The sequence below is a fragment of the Erpetoichthys calabaricus genome, chromosome 8, assembly GCF_900747795.2.
Source record: "Erpetoichthys calabaricus chromosome 8, fErpCal1.3, whole genome shotgun sequence".
NCBI classification, from domain to species: domain Eukaryota; kingdom Metazoa; phylum Chordata; class Cladistia; order Polypteriformes; family Polypteridae; genus Erpetoichthys; species Erpetoichthys calabaricus.
Window position 1 is genome coordinate 182,492,998 of NC_041401.2, and position 14,518 is coordinate 182,507,515.

The following is a 14,518-nucleotide window of genomic DNA, read 5'->3' on the forward strand; positions in this document are numbered from 1 at the left end:
GGGTCCAGTTTGATGGACTCAGGATTGGGTCACTGCTTTTTGCAGATGATGTTGTCCTGTTTGCTTCATCAGGCCGTGATCTTCAGCTCTCTCTGGATCGGTTCGCAGCTAAGTGTGAAGCAGCTGGGATGGGAATCAGCACCTTCAAATCCGAGACCATGGTCCTCAGCCGGAAAAGGGTAGAGTGCCCTCTCAGGGTTGGGAGCGAGATCCTGCCTCAAGTGGAGGAGTTCAAGTATCTCAGGGTCTTGTTCACAAGTGAGGGAAGAATGGAGCGTGAGATTGACGTGCGGAATCCGCAGTAATGCGGGCTCTGCATCGGTCTGTCGTGGTGAAAAAGGAGCTGAGCCGTAAGGCAAAGCTCTCAATTTACCAGTCGATCTATGTTCCTACCCTCACCTATGGTCATGAGCTATGGGTAGTGACTGAAAGAACGAGATTGTGAATACATGCGGCTGAAATGAGTTTCCTCCGCAGGGTGTCTGGGCTTTCCCTTAAAGATAGAGTGAGAAGCTCAGTCATCCAGGAGGAGCTCAGAGTAGAGCCGCTGCTCCTCCACATCGAGAGGAGTCAGATGATGTGGCTCGGGCATCTGATCAGGATGCCTCCTGGACACCTCCCTGGTGAGATGTTCCGGACATGTCCAACCGGGAGGAGTCCCCGGTGAAGACCCAGGACACGCTGGAGGGACTATGTCTCCCGGCTGGCCTGGGAACGCCTTGGGATTCTCCTGGAAGAGCTAGAAGAAGTGGCCGGGGAGAGGGAAGTCTGGGTATCTCTGCTCAAGCTGCTGCCCCCCGACCCAACCTCGGATAAGCGGAAGAGGATGGATGGATGGATGGATGGATGGATGGATGGATGGATGGATGGATGGATGGATGGATGGAAAATGAAAATAAGTCTTCTTCAAAAAGCGGACTCTTTGAACACGGCAGATGCAGAGGTTTTCAACACGGCAGACAGGAAGAGGCGGGTTCAGCAGACCGGACCAGATGTGACATCATAGGATTGCACCTGTCAATCATTCTTTCTGCAACAGCAAAACAAAGAGAAGTGTTAGTTGACAGCGCCAACCCCTGGCTAGGAGCAGAATCATCATTAGCTAAATCTTGGAGTTGTTAACCATTCGCTTGTGTGTGAGAACATGTAATACAAAACACGCACAGGGTCTCATGCCCTTTTAATACAAAACTAGCAAAATACCCGCGCTTCGCAGCGGAGAAGTAGTGTGTTAAAGAGGTTATGAAAAAAAAAGGAAACATTTTAAAAATAACGTAACATGATTGTCAATGTAATTGTGTTGTCATTGTTATGAGTGTTGCTGTGTTTTATATATATAAAATACACACACACACATATAAACATATATATACATATACATATACACATATATATACATATCTACAGTGGTGTGAAAAACTATTTGCCCCCTTCCTGATTTCTTATTCTTTTGCATGTTTGTCACACAAAATGTTTCTGATCATCAAACACATTTAACCATTAGTCAAATATAACACAAGTAAACACAAAATGCAGTTTGTAAATGGTGGTTTTTATTATTTAGGGAGAAAAAAAAATCCAAACCTACATGGCCCTATGTGAAAAAGTAATTGCCCCCTGAACCTAATAACTGGTTGGGCCACCCTTAGCAGCAATAACTGCAATCAAGCGTTTGCGATAACTTGCAATGAGTCTTTTACAGCGCTCTGGAGGAATTTTGGCCCACTCATCTTTGCAAAATTGTTGTAATTCAGCTTTATTTGAGGGTTTTCTAGCATGAACCGCCTTTTTAAGGTCATGCCATAGCATCTCAATTGGATTCAGGTCAGGACTTTGACTAGGCCACTCCAAAGTCTTCATTTTGTTTTTCTTCAGCCATTCAGAGGTGGATTTGCTGGTGTGTTTTTGGTCATTGTCCTGTTGCAGCACCCAAGATCGCTTCAGCTTGAGTTGACGAACAGATGGCCGGACATTCTCCTTCAGGATTTTTTGGTAGACAGTAGAATTCATGGTTCCATCTATCACAGCAAGCCTTCCAGGTCCTGAAGCAGCAAAACAACCCCAGACCATCACACTACCACCACCATATTTTACTGTTGGTATGATGTTCTTTTTCTGAAATGCTGTGTTCCTTTTACGCCAGATGTAACGGGACATTTGCCTTCCAAAAAGTTCAACTTTTGACTCATCAGTCCACAAGGTATTTTCCCAAAAGTCTTGGCAATCATTGAGATGTTTCTTAGCAAAATTGAGACGAGCCCTAATGTTCTTTTTGCTTAACAGTGGTTTGCGTCTTGGAAATCTGCCATGCAGGCCGTTTTTGCCCAGTCTCTTTCTTATGGTGGAGTCGTGAACACTGACCTTAATTGAGGCAAGTGAGGCCTGCAGTTCTTTAGACGTTGTCCTGGGGTCTTTTGTGACCTCTCGGATGAGTCGTCTCTGCGCTCTTGGGGTAATTTTGGTCGGCTGGCCACTCCTTGGAAAGGTTCACCACTGTTCCATGTTTTTGCCATTTGTGGATAATGGCTCTCACTGTGGTTCACTGGAGTCCCAAAGCTTTAGAAATGGCTTTATAACCTTTACCAGACTGATAGATCTCAATTACTTCTGTTCTCATTTGTTCCTGAATTTCTTTGGATCTTGGCATGATGTCTAGCTTTTGAGGTGCTTTTGGTCTACTTCTCTGTGTCAGGCAGCTCCTATTTAAGTGATTTCTTGATTGAAACAGGTGTGGCAGTAATCAGGCCTGGGGGTGCCTACGGAAATTGAACTCAGGTGTGATACACCACAGTTAGGTTATTTTTTAACAAGGGAGCAATTACTTTTTCACACAGGGCCATGTAGGTTTGGATTTTTTTTCTCCCTAAATAATAAAAACCATCATTTAAAAACTGCATTTTGTGTTTACTTGTGTTATATTTGACTAATGGTTAAATGTGTTTGATGATCAGAAACATTTTGTGTGACAAACATGCAAAAGAATAAGAAATCAGGAAGGGGGCAAATAGTTTTTCACACCACTGTACACACATATATATATATATATATATATATATACATATACACATCCACATATCAACATATATATATACACATATATACACACACACACGCTTTATGGGTGCTGATTGTTTTACTCTTTTTATGTTTATTTTATTTTATTGTAGAATCAACTCCTATCTGCGCACAGCAGGGCAGCCGTGGGCGGATGCGTATGGTGTATTCACTCCATGTTATCGTGCATTGCGCTGTCAGTGGTACTACTGCAGTGCCTTCGGGTATACCTCATTTTTTGTTTGCCCATTACATGCTTAAATGTATACATTTTTTGGTGCACCTACCCGAGAACACGCAACATATAACCGAGCGTGGGAGAAGCATGGATTTTAAACACGCGTTGAGTTCATCTGCTGGTCTCCCTCGTGGAATAACTGGTAATGTTTGACTAAAATCTACAGTGAGTAAAACGACATTACGTCCTATTTTTTTTTTTACGATCTCTGAGATCTTGCTTTTTTCGGTTCAAGGCTTCATAAGCTCTTTTATGTTGTATGGTGTACTTATCCCAAACCATCATCTTTGAATGTTGCAAAACTTTCGCCTTGTATGTAGATCGGGGTAATTACATTCATTGCATTCCTAGTCTGAATCACAATCTGATTGTATGGGTGGTTACCTGGCACTGTAGGGTTGCCACCCATCCTTTAAAATACGGAATCGTGCCGCGTTTGAGAATGAAATTGCGCGTCCCGTTTTGAATCAATACTGGACGGGATTTATCCCGTATTTTTTTTATCATTTTTTTTGTAAAGCAGCGTCTCATGCAAATCATCCCACACGCATTTTATGAAGATGCCTCCTTTCGTACTTTTGATTGGGTAATACTTGATGTCATCGTTAGTTTGATTGGTGTTTTTAACTGTCCAGTGAGGAGGGCGTGTCTTTTAAGTAGAGTCTGCAAAGTGTTGGCACTGAGATGTGGCGTCAGCGCCATAGTTGAAGCCCCTAACGTTGCGGTCAGCAAGTCGGCTAACATCCGCCATGTGCCGTCTTTCAGTTGTGAGAAGCAGATCATAGAATGGTTGAAACTGTTCCCCCTAACGTTGCGCCACGGCGTGTGGTTCGTTTATACCTCGTGTCTTCTCATTAAACTTTTATCTCGCGAATATGTTATTGCAATCCGCAGCGGGAGCGTTTCTATAAACTTAATTTAAACTTACGTTTTACACCGTGCATTGTTTCCCTTATGAACATGCTTGTATGCTTAACTCGCTCCGTTCTCAATTGTTTAATTAATTTTTTGCTCTTCGCTGTTTGCGGCTGTTCCTCCATTTCCCCCTACTTCATTCTTTTATCTCGCGAATATGTTATTGCAATCCTTAACGGGAGCGTTTCAATAAACTGATTGAAAATAGTTTTGCATTTACCTTTTTAGTAAAAGGCGAGCTTTTAAGCCTGAGAAATCACCCCGTAAATGCACATGTTTAATTGGACATGTGTTAATATGTATGGTTACACAGTATTAAAAGACAGTGAACAACGTCAGTTACCTTTCTTCCCGCGTTTGATAAAAGATGAGCTTTTAAGCCTGAGAAATCACCCCGTAAATGCACACGTTTAATTGCACATGTGTTAATATGTATGCTTACACAGTATTAAAAGACAGTCAAAAATTAACGTCATTTACCTTCGTTCCCGCGTGTGACTCGTGCTGTAAATGTCTTCCTTGTTTTTAGTTCACGTGATTACGTAGGAGGCGTGATGACGCGAAGCGTGACTCCGCCTCCTCCATTACAGTGTATGGACAAAAAATATGTTCCAGTTATGACCATTACGTTTTGAATTTCGAAATGAAACCTGCCTAACTTTTGTAAGTAAGCTGTAAGGAATGAGCCTGCCAAATTTCAGCCTTCCACCTACACGGGAAGTTGGAGAATTAGTGATGAGTGAGTCAGTCAGTCAGTGAGTGAGTGAGTGAGTCAGTGAGGGCTTTGCCTTTTATTAGTATAGATATACTATCTTTACATATAGTATTAAAGTAAATATTATTAAACTAACAAATGAGACACTCTAAGAAACCATAAGAAGAATCCTCATCTCACAGCGGCCATTACAGAACTGAGTGTCTGCCCAGGCGAAGATGCCCTTTTCCCTTAGGAAGATTCCATTTACATGGTGGGGGTGTCGATGTTAACTGCCTCTCAGTTCTGCAATGGCATCATTTCCTACTTAAATTAAACTTAACAAAATATTTGTGGGCTTTTGGGCCTTTACAATGTAATTAAAATAATCCAAAAAAATAAAACTGGATGGCTGTAAATTGAAGGCTGTTACACAGACACCAGTAACAATGTAGTGGACAGGCCTACACAAAGAACATGAGATGGACATTTTTGAGGGTGCACCTGAGCTGCTGACTCAAGCAGACCCTCCATATGTAAGTTGTGTGTTCTAAACCTTGTTTTCATATAAAGACATGCAGAGGGTTACGAATATTGAAATAAAAAGGCATGGCTGCTTCTCCAGTGCAGCTACTTCCTGGTCTAATATCGGTCCAAATGACTCAGGAGGCCTGCTGCTCTTCTGGTATTCCACATTCCAGCTGATATTCTCAAATCTTCACATAATTTAAAAAAATCTGGTGGTCTGTCTTTACTTGAAGTGTGACAAGAAGAGAGTGGGTGTGACATTTAGAGCTCTGTTATTTGGCAGATTTCGAACATCAAGCTCTCATTTTGTATTAGTGCTGTAATCATATTTACCCTTTTCACAATTTTATTGTTTGAGTTAAATAAGATGCTTTAAACTTTTGTGCAAGGTAACCATTATAATCATCTTAAACTTTCTTCTAGACTTTTCACATTTTAAATCCTAACTGTTCTGATCTCCTGTCACAATTAAAGCTCTAAAAGAGGAGCAGACTTTTCGAAAAAGCAACACCACCAAAACCCAGATCTGCCTGTAATTCTGCTCTGAGAGTATTGGAAAGGCCTCACCACCAGGCTGCCTAACCCCAAATTAAAAAAGGAGGCTTTCAGACCTGCTCTATTATGCCTTTAACACATTGACATCCGGACCATTCATTACCAGGACAGTGCAGTGTAGGTCTGTGTATATCTCACTATTATAAAAGAAAATATTTAGAGACAAGACTATTGCCAAAAAATTTTTTGTCCCATCCTCCTCTCAACCATTTTCAACACACGCCCACAGTCTCTCACCTCTCATTTGTGTGAATGCTTTTGTCAGACACAGTTCCTACACTCTCAGCTCTTATAAATGTTTACATTTTCCTCACTTTAAGTTCCCAATAAAAGAGGACTTATTATGTCCAAATCTTATTGAAGAATTTCATCCCGAAGAGTTATCAACAGAAGAAATGAGTACACGGGCAATCCTAGCACTGAGAAACGATGAAGTCAAACGAATTAATGCGAAAAGTGTCGATCGGTTACACGGCAGATTGGTTAAATGCGTATCAATAGACTGAAGCTGAAACAGTTGGTGGTGATGGTGCGGAAGATGAAAACACCACTTACAATATCCCGTAGAATATCTACAACCGCTAACATCGAACGGTCTTCCACCGGCCAAATTACTGTTGAAAGAAGGATGTATCGTAATGTTATTGCATAATTCAGTGGTTCTCAAACTGTGGGGCGGGCCCCCCTAGGGGGGCGCAAAGATGTGAAAAAAAGAAAACGAGAATCGAAAATATGAAAAATACATCTATTGAAACCAAAACAAATTAACTTAAACTACATTCTGATACGAGAAAAATAAATATAGAGTTAAATGTCGATAAAAGTTAAGTAGGTATAATAAAATATACATCTATAATATATCATTAATTAAAAAAGAACAAATTGGTATTAATGGGCTCCTTTCATAAAAACGTTAGGGGGGCGCGATTTAAACTGTTATGAAAACTCGGGTCGCAAATACTTAAAGGTTGAGAAACGCTGGCGTAATTTATATCTGAGTGATGGGCTATGAAATAGGATAAGATTAGTTGTATTCAAAATTGGTCGATCATTTCTGACATGTAAAATTTTAACAGGCGACAAGAAAGGTAATGTGGTACATCTTCTGCGGAAAACATTAGACACCAAAGGAGATCTTGATATGCCATTCCTATTAAAACATTTACAGTTTCCATTAGAATAGCTTTTGCTATGACAATTAACAAATCACAGGGACAAACATTCAAAAAAGTCAGTTTACTATAATTATTACAGAGAAAGAAATGATTTTCACTCACGGGCAGTTATACGCTGCGTTGTCACGATGTAACTCCAAACACGGAATCAAAATTAAATGCGGTATTGACAGAAATTTAATTCAAAAAATTGTTTTTACTGAAGCTTTACAGTAAAGGTGTAAATTTAAAAAGTATTTGCATGTTAGTTTCAAAGCCAAACAGAACAAAAACGTATAACGTAATGAATACCACTAATACAATTTTAAAATCAATTCTAAAGCAAACCAGAAGCCAACGAAGGGAGGACAGTATTGGTGTAATGGTCTGTCACACACGTGCACTTAGCAGTCAGCCCGCAAGCCCTGAGGTAAGTGAACGATCGCGAGACAAGGGGGTAATATCGCGTATTAACACCTCTCTCCTTTTTCTATCAGAATTACCAAATAAAAAACAATAAATTAATTCACTCACCGACAGTCCTGGATTACCAAAATGTCTCCTCTTCCGTTACGTCACTTCCGCCTCCGACTCCTAAAGATGACATCACTTTCCGGACACTCCCATGAGACATAATTTTCTTTCAATTTATTATGTTTTACTATTTTTTACTATGGTTAATTACTCGCTCTATTATATATTTGTAAAAATTCCCATGAAAACAGCAATCTGTTTAAATTGTACATCCGCTTCCCCATACGCAAGTGTCAGATCTGCGAACTGGCTACCGCGAGCAAGGGGCAGAGCCCCCTAGTATGATAAATAATGAACTCTGTTAAAACCTGTAAACAATGTAAAGAAAAACGTATTAGAAACAACAGAAAAAAGTTGAAAAAAGTAAAGAAAGAAATAAGAGTCAAGTGGAGCTCCACTCCATCGAGGAGGTTTTAGCCTTTCATTATGTGTCAGTGACAACACTTGGTTACACTTTGGTTAAGATTAGGATTAGGGGAGGAGTTATCTGACTCATGTCACGGGAACAGAGTGACAAAAACCTGCAATCCAATTGGCTGTCCAGTGGCGCTACTGAATCATTGAGGTCTGCAGCTTGACCCATCTCAAAGAAACTTATTTATTTTATTTTCGTGACTAAAAGTCTCCATTTGAATGAGAGTTCAAGAAGCACACCACCACGCAGAGAGCAGTCTTAAAAGCACATGTGCCCCAAATATAACGTATTTGTTTGCACTGTCGACGTTTGAGGCACACGTCACATCTGGTAGCTGGTGACTGTTAGCGATCAGAGGGCGGCAGAATGTTCATGTAGTGCCATCCTGACAGTCGTGACAAGTCAGACACCTCTGTGATGAAGAAACGCCCCTGAGGCAGCTGTCTGCATCAGCACCAGAACCTGCAGGTTCCACATCATACAATTGATTTCCACTATCTCCATGACTGTCATTATCATAAAAATATAAATCTAGTTGTTTCCAAACATAAGCAGCTTTATACCTTTTCCTCAATGACATAATGTAACTACCGATTGTCTATTCACAGCATCATTTTTCCGCAGGCTGTTCCCACCAAAAAGTCTATGGCTATCCATTAGCAACCTAGGCGTGATTTTTGACAGTTCATCCAAACTTGATAAGCAGATAAATTCTGTGGTTAAATGCACCTTTTTCCAGCTAAGACTTTTAGCTAAGGTAAAAGCTTTTCTTTCGTTTAGCGATCTCGAACAGGCCACCCATGCTTTTATAACATCTCCTTTGGACTATTGCAGTTCTTTGTATTTAGATGTTGATCAGGCCTTGTTATGACACCTACAACTAGTCCAGGACTCTGCTGCTCGCTTATTGACCGGCTCTCATAAACATGACCTGTAGGAAGTCAATCTCACAAGAGACACAAAGAAAGAGTTGGGGAATTGTCTCCATATAATGTCCGGCGATCTTGAGAAAATTTGAGTTGCAGAAAGTGATCAAAACTGTAACAGTTGATAATACAGAGCACTTGAAGGTGAGTGTATATATAGAAAATGGCGAACAGAATGATGTAATGATGGAAATGACGTCATGACTGTGTGACGTCATCAGGAGGCGACTGGAAGTGATGTCATCAAGGGGCGAACGGAAGTGATGTCATCAGGTAGTGATGTCGTCAGGGAGCATCTGGAAAGTGACGTCGTCTTCGGGAGTCGGAGCCGGAAGTAATGTGACGGAAGAGGAGCCATTTTGGGAATCCAGGACTGTCGGTGAATGAATCAATTTATTGTTTTTCTTTGGTAATTCTGGTGGAAAAGGAGAGAGGCGTTAATACCCGATATTACCCCTTTGTCTAGCAATCGTTCACTCGCCTCAGGGCTTGTTGGCTGCCTCCTAAGCATACGCTTAGGTTAGACAAGTCAAATAAAGTTTGAATTGACTTGACTAGATGACAGCACTGTAATAGGTAAACTAAAACCTACGCTCACATTACAAGCACCATAGCCCAGTTATGATTTTTATTTTCTCGTGAAAGACCATTACACCAATTCTGTGTGAAAGACCATTACACCAATACTGTCCTCCCTTCATTGGCTTCCAGTCCACTTTAGAATTAATTTTAAAGCTCTATTACTTGTTATTAAATGTTTGAATGGAAAAGCCCCATCTTACCTCTCAGAACATCTTCACTTGTACTGTATGTGCCAACAAGAGTACTGCGGTCTACTAGCCAGATGCTCTTTGTTGTGCCGAGGTTGAGGCAGAAACAAAAGGGGGGGGGGGGGGGGGGGGGGGGGTGGAATCAGGATTTTCTTTGGAATAGCTTGCTTTATCATATTAGGCCTACCCCCAACAGTGGCCATTATTAAGTCATCATTAAAGTCTTAGCTCTTCTCATTGGCATTTGACCCAGCAAGTGGTTGACATTATGTTTGTGTATGTTGGCACATGTACATTCATGGTTATAAATATGTATGCATGGGTGTGGGTATTTTGAGCTTATCTTTTATGTAATGGTTGGTTATGTTTGCAGTTCTGAGTAAAACCTCAATTATCCGTCACTCGATTAACCGCCAAAATAAAAACAATTACGTATTACTACTGCCGTGTGGTTCGCCTCGAGCTATACACATTGGAACGACTGTCCCTTGTGTTAGTGCGTAGTGTTTTTCCCCAATACCACGTTCCATGCCACATTTTGAAATAACAGCGTCAGTTACGTACCTTCAGCTTTAATAGCGTTTCATAGCTTTTCTCTTTTGTTAAACTGCTATACATTGTTATGGCTGATAAACTTTTGCGTATGGTGTTGGAATTGTCACGAAAAAACTGAAATTATTAAACATTTACGAAATGGTAAAAGTGCTTCAAGTATTGCTTCAGTTTATGGAGTAGGAAGAACAACAGTGAACAATATAAAGCGTGATGCCGAAAAAATTGAAGAACTTGTAGAAAATGGAAACCACTGACGGTGATGTTATTCTGTATTGTAATTTTCTTGTTTAATTCTGTTATATTATGTTTTGTTAATATACTGTGACGTATAGACAGCCTGTGATGAGCTGTGCTGGAACAGAAAGGGCAGAATGAATGCTGTAAGTGATAGGACTGGGTGAAGGACGTCTGTTCTGTGAGGGGCGGACATGCCTGTTAGGAGATGAGTGACGAGAAAAAGGAAAGTATGGAGCAGGGAGTCAGGAGACAATAAGCAGGAGTGTTTGCGGTATAGAAAAAGACAGAATGTGACAATTATTGGTAAAGAAAGCTTTCTTTTATTGTTTTAGAGATGTGCTCTGTAACCCAGAAAACGGAGTACAAGACAGGGCACCTTTTGTTACGTAGAAACGTAGAAAACATCCGTACCTCTGAATTGTATTTGTTTATTACACTGGTCATTACAATTACAATATTATATAAATAAATACATTTTGTTAATGCTTTATTATATATTGTTAATATAGTTTTTTTTTTGTAAATAAATACGACTATTCGCTAAACTAATCTACTGCATATAATTTTTAAGTAGATATTCTATTATCTGTCTTTTCTCTTATTTGTAGAGAAAAGCCAAGCAAAATGACACCTTTTATTGGCTAACTAGAAAGATTACAATATGCAAGCTTTCGAGGCAACTCAGGCCTCTTCTTCAGGCAAGATGTAATCCTAGTACTACTCTTATTTGTCACAGCCTTGGTCCCAACCCCTGATGGATAATCGAGGTTTATTTATTTAACTACCTCTTTTATCCTTTCTTGTAAAGCATTTTGGTTCAGTTTTGAGTGTTGTAAATGTGCTTTATAAATAAAGTTTGACTTGACTTGACTAGATGACAGCACTGTAGTAGGTAAACTGAACCTACGCTCACATTACAAGCACCATAGCCCAGTTATGATTTTTATTTTCTTGTATACGAAGATTCCAAAAATTCGACCTCGAGATTTTGATGAATCTCAACATTTCAGACCTCCCTGAGTCCGATTTACTTTCTCATAGGGAAAGTATTGTAATCGTCCAAAAATTCGACCTCGAGATTTTGATGAATCTCAACGTTTTAGACCACCCTGAGTCTGAAAATACCATTTTTGTAATTATGTCTATGTGTCCGTTTCTGTGTGTTGTGTGTGTGTGTGTTTGTATGTAAACATGATAACTAGGTGAACAAAATTTTGCATATAACGCAAAACATAGATTTCTGTCAACTTTTGAGCTATTTCCCTAACTGGAAGTGGTACATTACCTGAATACGTTTCCCCAAAAATATTAAAAATGTGATAATTTGGCACCATATTATGGTAAAGCAACACATTCTAAGCATTTTTTGTCTCTTTGCTTTTTTTGAAAAATCACTGGTTTTCGAGATAATAGCAATTTTCAGTTTGGTAATACATACTTATTTGAGAACATTTTTGCTTTACATAAACAAAATTTTATGTACAAGTATTACATTTCACACATTACTAAAGTCTGTTGCAACTTTTGACCAACTTCCGCTTATCTGAAAGTGGTAATTTACCTGAATTGTTTGCCAAAATAAAATGATCATGGTAGATTGTTTATTCATGCAGCAGAAGAGTCTGATTTATTCAGCTTTACTTTTATAATAATTAGACAGACAGACAGACAGACAGACAGACAGACAGACAGACAGACAGACAGACAGACAGACAGACAGACAGACAGACAGACAGACAGATAGATAGATAGATAGATAGATAGATAGATAGATAGATAGATAGATAGATAGATAGATAGATAGATAGATAGATAGATAGATACTTTATTAATCCCAAAGGGAAATTCACAGAAGCACCTTACTGATTCAAAAAACAATATTAAATTAAAGATTGATAATAATGCAGGTAAAAAACAGACAATATCTTTATATAATGTTAACATTTACCCCCCCGGGTGGAATTGAAGAGTCGCGTAGTTTAGGGGGGGAATGATCTTCTCAGTCTGTCAGTGGAGCAAGACAGTGACAGCAAATTGTTCAATATATTATTAATTTGATTTGATTTGCTGTTGATGGTTCACATCAAATATCAATAATATACTCCTCAAATATCCATCCCCATATCTGACTATACAAGAAAGTTGAGGGGAGACCACTCCCGATTTTTTTGCTCAGATCGGATTTACCTGTCTTGATGGTTCACAATCATAAGTACAAGTGACGCTGCTGTATCTAACAGTAATGTGATTGAATCTGTCCTCTGAGATGTTAGGCATTGATGTGTTTGTGCACGAAACATCTGCATCACCACCAACAAAAAATGTCATACTTGCGAGACAACTAGTGGTGTTAAAACCAACAAAATGGACACATGGGTAGCTAGTATATGCATTGCATTTTGCTGTGGAGGACCGCAAAACAGTTCATCAGCAATAGATGATTAGGTCGAGAGGGCAAAAAAAAAAACAAGGCAGATGGTTAGCGTTGACTGTTTTTGCAGCTATTGCTGGCACTGTTGCACGTATGGGTATAAAAATAATTCTTATTTAATAGATCAATGAACCAGCCAACAAGACATTATCCTTATTATACTCATAATTATAAGAGTATCCCTAAAAGAGACCATAGTACTTACTGACTTTTAGATATTGTAATAACAAGAGAAGACAGAGAGAAAGGTTTGGGGATCCACCCCCATCTATATATATAATTCACAAAGTCGACGCCAGAAGGGGGAAGACACCCATGAAAGCACGCACACCAAAACAAGACACCCATGAAAGCACGCAGGAAGAGGCGTGGATTCACTAAGCCTCCGACAAGTAGGAAAGAGCCTCGCCCACCAACTCTATGACCATTGGATACGACGACAACTCGCAGAGCCATGCCCACTAACTGGGACGCGACGCCTCGAAAAAAACGGCGTCATTTATGTTCATCTGTTGTACGCTACACATGGACCTCTGAGCCACCTTGAGTTGGGGGCAGCAAGTCTTTAATAGGCTGCAACAAAATGATGAAAGTACGGGCGCATTTTTTCACACAACCTGTGTGTCTGTGGTTGGGTGTTAGTTAATTTGTTACTCGAAGGATTTCAAGATTTAATATGCACAGGCGGTAACACTGCAAATGCAGCCCAAACGAACCAAAAATCTTCCACTGTAAAGCAGCAACACTACCACTGCGCTACAAGACAGAGAATGCAGTTAAAGAATGCACCAGGCTCGATTTTACTTTCACTTCTGTTTGGACAACTGTGTCGTTCAGAAAGTGTTCACCCATCAATACATAATTATCCGACATATGATACGCCGTGAGTTGGCAAGAGCCACGAGTGTTCAGCGGTGTTTCCCAAACTCAGTCCTGCTGAACCCCTGTGGCTGCAGTGTTTTGTTCCAACCAGATTCCTAATCATTAATGCCGGTAAAACTCATCTGAGATAAGTCGGTTTTTCAAACGCAGTCGTGTAGCAGATTAGCTGGATGTAATAATCCGAGATGAATGCGCACCTCCGCGCTGAGTGAAAACACAATGTATATTGCTGCAACAAAATGGTGAAAGAACGGGAACATTGTTTTTCACACAAGCTGAGTGGGTGGGTGTCTGTTAGTTAATTAGTTACTCAAAGGAATTCAAGATTTAATATGCACAAGCAGTAACACTGAAAAAACAGCCCAAACCAGGAAAGACAGCTGGCAAAAAGTCACCAACAAACTAAACGCGTGTGCATTGTACTTACTGAAAGCAGCGTTACGGATTTTGCAAATGTTCATTTTTTTCCCTCTGCTTAAAAAACATTGAAAAAGCGCCGTAGTATGTGCAGCATGTAAAACAGTTTGTTTGTCGCAGATAATTTGCTATCCACACAGGGAGGAACCAGGAAGCGAACCTACAATCTTCCACTGTCTCCCTACTGCAAAGCAGCCGTACTACTACAGCGCC

At 40.0% G+C, this 14,518-nt stretch overlaps 1 protein-coding gene across 1 annotated transcript in view; it reads left to right on the forward strand.

The window, feature by feature from the left end:
* Nucleotides 1-14,518, forward strand: part of igsf21a (immunoglobin superfamily, member 21a) — an 897,495-nt gene that overhangs the window by 496,387 nt on the left and 386,590 nt on the right. The gene's annotated exons all lie outside the window — the stretch shown is intronic.